Source organism: Macrotis lagotis, chromosome 5, assembly GCF_037893015.1.
Source record: "Macrotis lagotis isolate mMagLag1 chromosome 5, bilby.v1.9.chrom.fasta, whole genome shotgun sequence".
Lineage (NCBI taxonomy): Eukaryota > Metazoa > Chordata > Mammalia > Peramelemorphia > Peramelidae > Macrotis > Macrotis lagotis.
This window is the reverse complement of record NC_133662.1, coordinates 190,189,740-190,199,228: the sequence shown is the minus strand read 5'-3', so window position 1 is coordinate 190,199,228 and position 9,489 is coordinate 190,189,740.

Below are 9,489 nucleotides of genomic sequence, written 5' to 3'. Positions count from 1 at the left end.
AAATTTTAAGAATTAAAAAATGTTGAAAATCATAACTATATAGATAATATTATAAGAATGTTTTGGAAACATAGACTGGCCTATCTTTTCTTTCATTAAATTTTCATACATAGACAGTAGGTACAGAGTTTTATCCATATCTTAAGAAATTTTCATGTTCATATTCTCACACGATGAATTAAATATAATTGGATAATCTGAGATATTATCTAAAATAAATAATACTTTAAATATGATATTGTTGTCTTTGAAATGCTTTACAAAAGCTAGGATAAAATAACCTGAAAACTAGTCATCAAAAGCAAATTTAGGAGACAGCTAGGTAACACAGTGGATAGAGCACCAACCCTGGAGTCAGGAGTACCTGAGTTCAAATATGGCCTCAGACACTTAATAATTACCTAGCTGTGTGGCCTTGGGCAAGTCACTTAACCCCATTGCCTTGGGAAAAAAACCTTTAAAAAAAAGAATCTCATAATCAAATGGGAAAGTCAATGTGCAATCAACTATGTATAGACAAGATAGCTGTAGATTCAGGGGAGAGAGAGAGAGAGTTACAAATATTGATATGGGTATTGACATAGAAACAGATCTAGAAACAGGTATGAATACATATAGATACAGATATAGATTGATAGATTTTAACATAGTTCCTGTAATACTGTAAGCACTTAATAAATGGGGTTTGTATATGTATACATATACATTTATGTAGGTTTATATAAAAATATGTATCTATAGGTATGTATATGTATGAATGTGTATATGATAATGTTTGTCCTTTGTTATCGAAGAAGACCATGACATCAGGGGAGGTGATACCATGACAAGCAGGTGAATTTGATTTGAGTGAGGCGGGACTGCGCTAAGTCACCAGTCTCACTTTCTCCAATCAGGACAACTGGATGCGAGATAATCAAGGTTAAGTGATTTGACCAGAGTCATACAGCTAGTGAGTGTCAAATGTCTGAGGCTGGATTCAAACTCCTGTCTTCCTGACTCCAAGACCAGGGCTCCAGCCACTGCACCACCTAGCTGCCCCTAGGTATGTGTGTGTGTGTGTGTGTGTGTGTGTGTGTGTGTGTGTTTGTGTGTGTGTATGTGTATATGCATATGTGAATACACACATATGTATATATAAAATAAAATGGGGGGCAGTCTCAGAGAGAAGGCACAAAGATTATGGAGAACTAGGTTTCTTGCCAAAGGTGAGATTTTCTGAGCCTTGAAAGCCAGGAAGCAAGGATGAAGAGTGGAACATTGTGGACATGAGGGACAGCCAATGAAAATACACAGAACTGGTAAATGGAGTATTTTGGAGGAAAAAAATGGTCAGTCCAGTGGCACTGGAGAGCAGATCACATGGAGTAGGAGTAAAGTGTATAAAGTATAAAAAGCCTGGAAAGGTGGAATGGGCTAGGTTATTATTTGAATACCAAACAAATGGTTATCTATTTGACACAGATTATCCACTTAATAAGTGCTTATTGATTGACTGAATAAGTCCTAAATGTCAATATGGATGTGTCTTAGTTCTCCTAACAATATAAGATCTCATTGGATATTGAATAGAAATTCCACTTTAGATTAGCAATAGTTAAACTAAAATTTATAACAAGTCTACATGAGGCAGGGGTATTTAAAGATTATTCTTTGAAATTACTAAGAAAATGGAAACTGAGGTCTTCTTCTGATTGGTGACACAGTCCCCTAGCCCACCCTATTCAGACTGACCCCAGTCCCATTTCACCATCTCACTCACATTGGACTCCCTTCCCTTCCATCTTCTCTTTGTCTTATTTTGTGACATTATCCCTATATGGGCATCCCTTCCCCACTGCATTTTAACTCCTGTATATGTTTTTCCTTCCCACTTTAGAAAGCTAATTCTTTGAGGGGATACATTGTCTTTCTTATTTGCTTATTTTTCCTTCCCTTACACTTATCATATCTATTGTATATATATATATATATATATATATATATATATATATATATATATATATATAAAATATATCTATCTATCTACCTAGCTATATCTTCCTAAGAAGACAAGACAAACCGTTAACAAAATAAAGACAAACAAGAAATGAACACAATGAAAAGAAGTCAAAGGAATATCAGAAATGTATCATTATATTGCTTTAAAAAATGATAATTTAAAAGAAATGAATGATTATTTATAAAAATCCAAAATACTCAGTTTAACATAGCATGAAATAAAGATTTTAATCCAAACTCAGAAAAAAGAAATTGAACAATATGTAAGTGAATGGAGGGAAAAATTCTAGGTCCAGATTGATTTTTTGAAGTGAATTCTATAAAACATTTTAAAAAGAATAATATCCTTAATATGAAAATTTTATTCAAAAAATTGAGGGAGAAAACTTTACTCTACCAAACTTTTTTTATAAGACACATATAATCCTAAAACCAAAAAAGGCAGGAAAGGATAGAGCAAAGAAAGACAAGCAATAGTATGAACTTAATAAATGCTTGCTGAATTACTTTTTGATTGATTAATGAATATTATAAGCAAAAAAGAAGAATAAAATCCTATCCAAAAGGTTATAGCAGTATAGTTCACAAAATTATTCACTTTGACCAAATTGAACTTATAGTGGGGATACAAGGAAGGTTCAACATTAAGAAAAACAGCTAACATAATTAGTCGTTTTTTTAATCAGATCTATGATTTTATTGGTATAGGGGGTTTCTCAATAAGGAATTCTCTCTACCAACAAAAATCAGCAACTTCTCTGCAAATTACAGTCTTAAAAAAAGTGTCTTATTCATTAAGCAACTTAGCCATACCTCCCCTCAATCCCACATAGGTTAAGCTAATTTTTTTCTTTTCTGAAAGGTGATCAAATATTGGCCTAGAGGGAGAAGGTTCTAGCACTATCTCCCTTAAGACAACTTCCTGATAGTCTTTGGTCACAATGACTTAATTTCTTCATCACATCAAGGCATAAAAGTCCCAAGTTTGGGCCCAAAATAGAGGGAGGCATCATTCCCTTACTGCCAACCAAACTGTTTCCATATGGAAAAACAAAAGAAGGCTGAACCTACACAAGCTAAGTGCTGGAGTATCCTCTGTTGAATATGCTTTCTGTGTTATGTCTTAGTAAACCTTTTTTCTTTTTTTTAGAAAGATTTTATTTATTTTGAGTTTTACAATTCTCCCCCCATTCTTGCTTCCCTCCCCCCACCCCCCACAGAAGACATTTTGTTATTCTTTACATTGTTTCCAAGGTATACATTGATCTCAACTGAATGTGATGACAGAGATCATATCCTTAAGGAAGAAAAATAAAGTATGAGATAGTAAAATTACATAAGATAATGGGGTTTTTCCTAATTTCAAGGTAATAGTCTTTGGTCTTTGTTCAAAGTCCATAATTTTTTTCTCTGGATACAGATGGTATTCTCCATTGTAGATAGACCAAAATTGTCCCTGGTTGTTGCACTGATGGAATGAGCAAGTCCATCAAGGTTGATCATCACCCCCATGTTGTTGTGAAGGTGTACAGTGTTTTTCTGGTTCTGCTCACCTTGCTCAGCATCAGTTCATGCAAATCCTTCCAGGCTTCCCTGAATTCCCAACCCTCCCGGTTTCTAATAGAACAATAGTGTTCCATGACATACATATACCACAGTTTGTTAAGCCATTTCCCCAATTGAAGGACATTTGCTTAATGTCCAATTATTTGCCACCACAAACAGGGCTGCCATAAATATTTTTGTACAAGTAATGTTTTTACCCTTTTTCATAATTTCTTCAGGGTATAGACCCAGTAGTGGTATTGTTGGATCAAAGAGTATGCTCATTTTTGTTGCCCTTTGGGCATAGTTCCAGACTGCTCTCCAGAAAGGTTGGATGAGCTCACAGCTCCACCAACAATGTATTTCTGGTCATACTGGCCAGTCTGATAGGTGTGAGGTGGTATCTCAGAGATGTTTTAATTTGCATTTCTCTAATAAGTAATGATTTGGAGCAATTTTTCGTATGACTATGGATTGCTTTGATTTCCTCAGCTGTAAATTGCCTTTGCATATCCTTTGCATATCATTTGTCAATTGGGGAATAACTTGTTTTTTGGAAAATTTGACTCAGTTCTCTGTATATTTTAGAAATGAGTCCTTTGTCAGAAATACTAGTTGCAAAAATTGTTTCCCAATTTAGTATATTTCTTTTGATCTTGGTTACAGTGTAAACCTCTTTTTATTAATTTTAGAATGACTTACAAAAGTCTATTTTCAGTTCTAAGCTGATCTAACATGATACTAGCCTGAATGAGGCCTATACTTATCAAACCTCAAACAAAGGTTTATATAGATGCAGAAAACACAGTTCTACTTTATAGGGACTTTGGCAAAAATGAATGTTGTACTTGAAAAGAGAAACAATGGAAATAATTGCTACAACAATAATATAGAGAGCATACAAGTATAAAACTGAAGACTTCATGATTACTATAACCTAGGTTGTCTCTAAGGAAAAGATGAGAAAAATCTATCTATTTTTTGCTGATATAAGGAACTATAGATTTGAAATGTTGCATAAACTATCAAATTAATAAGTAATAGGATTGATATGTTAATTGATTTTGCTGAACTGCTTTGTGGATCTCTTTCCTCAGCCTAATAGCAGAAATGACAGGGCTGTCATTTAGTTACCTCCCTAGGTGTGGATGGAGAAAGTGGAGCTTCTTGGTCTCTCACAAGGCAGCATGATGCTATTAGTCATCTGTCCTTCTTAGGCATACTTATACCTGGAATGGGGATGCCTTTTTTTGTTTCCTTCCCTAAATAGGTGAGCACTGATGTCAAAATGAAAAATGCTCAGGTGATGCCCTTGTGAGTTTGAAAGATCTAGAAATTCTATTAATGGTTGGAGCTGGATATTAGCAGTCTAGATGGGAACAGTAGTAGCTGATGACAGTGACCCTGTTGAAGACAGTCAAGAACTGTGGCAGCTTTGGGGAAAATGACACCTTGCATCTGAGAGAAATTGTTGGTTATTGACTCTGGAAAACAACTGATCCTTAGAGTCCAACAGAGGCAAGAAAGTGCAACATAGGCAGCAAAAGAAAATAATGGTGCATCTTTATTTTTTTTGCAAGGTAAGTGGGGTTAAGTAGCTTGCTCAAGGCCACACAGCTAGGTAATTATTAAGTGTCTGAGACAGGATTTGAACCCTGAACTTCTGACTCTAGGGCTGATGCTTTATCCACTGTGCCACCTAGCCGCCCCTGGTGCATCTTTTAAATTTACTCATCTATGATGGGAAACATCCCTAAATATAGAGGTGAATGGAGAGGTAAAATATCAATGATAGAAAAAAAATACACAGAGCTGTTATTCACTGGATCAAAAAAGGATAAGGAAGGAAGGAAGAAGTATGCAAAAGAACTAGAAGGGGGAAAGAAGTGACATTTGTTGAGGGTCTTTAATGTCTGGTTAATTTTGAACTCTTTTTAGCTCTCAATCTATTTTTGGAGCAAATAAACCTTTCCAAAAAATAATATTAGTATCTAATAGATAAAATTTCAAAGATAGGAGAATGGAAGAAGTTTTTCTATCACTGGAACTTGGAACCACTACCTAGGAAAGAAATATAGACCCTATATACTTTTCCAGTCAAGCAGCTTTGCAAGTGTGGCCTTGCAAATACACAGTGGGAGCAGTGGTTAAAACTCTGAGAATGACCTGACTCCACTAATTTTGATGATGCTGACCCTCTTTAAAAATCCTGAGTACCCCTTTTGGCAATGTAATTATGGTTTTAGAGAGTAGAGATTGGTTCATTCTTTCTATTTTTATGCCTAAAATCTAGCAATATTTTCTTTTGGATGAGATCAAGGATTCTCTCTTTGTTGAATTGAGTTATGTCACTCCCAGTGATAGAACTCATTCATTCTGCATTGTCTAGTATATACAGATATATGTGCGTGTGTGTGTGTGTGTGTGTGTGTGTGTGTGTGTGTGTGTGTGTGTACATTCTTCTGTGTAGACTACTCTGATTTCTGTTTCTTTACTAGTCACTCTGTGTATTCATTGAAGAAGTGGTATTTGGTGGGAAAGAGGTCAAACCTTGGGGGTCCCTTTCACCAAATGACAGAGCAATAAGTAATTAGTCAGAAGTTAATAATATCTCCCTAGAGCAGGGATGAGGAATATTTTTTTCTTCCAAAGGGGATTTGGATATTTATAACATCATTTGAAGGCCATACAAATTATCAACTTAAAAATTAGTCTACTAAAAAGCTTCTAGATTTTTTTGAATTTCAAGTCCCACCTGCGATTGCCTTGGCAACACCAGATCAAATGATTTCGTGGGCCTTATACTACCACAGGCAGGACTTTCCCCACTTCTGCCCTGGACTAACAATACTAAAGGGAGCAGATGAATATAATTCTAGCCCAGTACCCACTCTCTCTAAGGAGAAAAGTGGCCCCTGTTACCAATTTCCTACTTCCCGTTGGAAAAAGAATGAAAGAAGTGTTGGGGCAGGGAGTTAGCTATCTTGTCTCACTTCAGGTCACATAACAGCCCTAGCCCACAGGTAGACCTCACTTTACCTGAAATCCTCTCCCCTACAATAACATCTAAGGATAATCAATTGACTGTTTCAGCCTCTGTCTCTGTTCACCAACTATCTCTATGATGCTCTTAGACCAAGTCATTCAATCTTTTGGGACTCCAGTTTCCTTTTCTCTAAAAGGAGAGGACCAAATTAGATAATTTCTTAGATTGTTTCACAGTCTATGTATGACAATGTATAGAATCCTATGTATAGGATTTTTCTTTTTAATTTCTTTCTCTATTCTTCACTCTTCTTTGTTGGTCATATTTCAGCCTATTTGTCTGTCTGTCTCCCCTGTCATCCCACCACCATCACCTTTTCATGCACATGTGCATGGGCGTGTTTCTGCATACCTACTTACCTATGTTCACAAGTCTTTGTCTCTTTTTATCATTCACTGACAACTTTCAAGTAATTTACTCATTTAGTTAACTCCACAGATACCAAACTCTTCTAAGCAGTCCTCCCAGCTCTCCCAATGACCTTTACAGGAAAAAAATGGCCCATTAAGTGTGAGGTGTTAACTGCTCTCCTGACCACATATTCCAAGATGTTTCCTGCTCATATTTCAGGAGCAGCCTGCAATGCTGCAACCCCACCGGGGCCATTCTGTCAGCCCAGGCATTTAATTAGCTAATTACAACCTGCTGACATAAATACACAGAATATGGTGTTCAGAGACCAATTTTTTTTCCAATTCATTTATTATTAGCCCCCAGTAAACATCTGATAGGCTCTTCCCTGAGGGGACATCGTGGTAATTGGTCCTTTGAACATCAAGTTCTTTGGCTAATCTGTCAGAGCTGAAACCAAGTGTCACCATCTGTCAGTATTTGCACCATACACCCCATCCTGCATTTTACATTTGGAGTCACAAAAGGGGAGGGGCAGGAGCTGGAGAGGGGGGATGGGCAAGGGTCAAAATCTGGGGAAAATAGAACAAACTTGATCAGTACTCATCTCCCCAAGTTGATGAGTTATCACAACTACATTCAGCCCAGGATGTGCTTCTCAGAAGTCAATGGGGAAATCTCATCTTTTAGCTTCAGTGATAAGTTTTTGGTTTCCTCCTATCTGCATTCAGCCCAGGATGTGCATCTCAGAAACCAGTGGGGAAATCTCATCTTTTAGCTACAGTGATGAGTTTTTGGTTTCCTCTTCCTTCCACACTCAAAGTTTCATATAATATCTGATGGATGGAAGCACGGAAATTGTAATCATTCAAGTCAATTGAAAAATCAAGACAATAGTGGTCACGTGATTTGGTCCTGGTCAAAACCATTCCTTAATTACAGATTCAGAAAATGGAAACCACCTCCTAAAGGGACTTGGCTTTGCCTGGCAGTCAAGGAGGTCTCCTAAAATTCCCCTAGCAGCTACCAGTAAATACCATCTCCCTAGAATGGAGAAAATCAACATCTATGAGATTAAAGAGCCAAAAGGACAATCCTGAGGATTCTATATGAAAATGAAAGATATTTAAATAAAAAATACTTATATGTCTCAATGGAGAGAAAGAATTAATGATGAATTGATCTAAAGAGGGAAAAATACAAATTTCAGGGATTACATTGCATAATGAATTCAGATATATCTACTTATGTAGAGTGAAGCAGATACTCCTAATTTGTTTATTTTTTTCAGTTGCACACTGGGGGAGAACTATTCAGTAAATGACACCAGTTATTTACCCATTATTTGTTAATGGCCTCTTAGTGAGTAATAATCTACCAAAGAGAATGGTAGTGGCCTAAAGGACTTAATACACCTCCCCCCCAAAAAATGACTTAGTGGTAGGCAGCATGGTATAGTAACAAGCTACTCAAATTGGATAGAGAAGAGACTAATGTCTCAGTTCAGTTTGGCACTTGCCAGCTGTTTAAAGAAGGATAAGGCAGTTTCTGAATCTGTTTCTCCATCTGCAAAATGGAGACAATGCTCTTTGCCCTATTCACCTTATAGATGATTATGAAGCAGGTACACCATAAAGTTTTCCACACACCTACATCTATAACTTCGTCTAACTCACCTATAACTAATGAATAAATGATAACACACCTATAGCTAATGAATAAATGATAACACACAAAGGAGAGTGTTGGCCAGAGGCAGTGAGTGAGAACCAAGGTCATAGAGGGTGTATTGGCACATCCCAACCAGGAATAGTGACAAAGTTGGTTTTATCAGGGTTTGGTGTTACAAACTGGGTTAAAGGGTTGAGGAGAAAGAAAGGGTACACTTTGAAGGTTAGTAAGGAGGTGGTAACCAGCGAGTAGGGAATGAAGTGAAGCATTACGGCTGGGTTTTTCCTTCAATAGTAGTGTTGTGAGAGGAGTCACCAATTAGATGGTCAAGAGAGTAGGGAATTGCCTTAGAATGTTGTCTACGGGCATTGAAAGGCTAGGTGACTTGTTCATAGTTACACTAATATATATCTTTTCCTAGTTGATAGTGTGTTGGGCTTCTGGTCATTAAAAACCTGGGCTCAAATCCCACCTCAGTTACTTTCTAACCGTGCAATCCTATGCTACCTTGGTTTTCCTCTGTAAAATGCAGATGATAATAACTACTATCCCTTAGGTTTGTAATGAAGGCTAAATTAAATAATATGCTTTGCAAATACTAAAAGACAGCACAAAATGAGCTATTATTTATCTGATACAACACTTGAATCCAGATTTTCCCTTACTTCAATACTGTGCTATATACCACAATGTCTCTCATTGTGGGTTATTGTAATTAGGATGTAAGTCATTTCCATTTCCTAAACAAATATGGGTGTAAGTGCAATTGAACAGAAAGAATATGAATTATAATGCTCAAGGTAGAAAAATCACTATTTGAATTTCATTTCTGATTGTTTTTGCAAAATTGATCTCCTGCATGCCTCAGTTTTGCC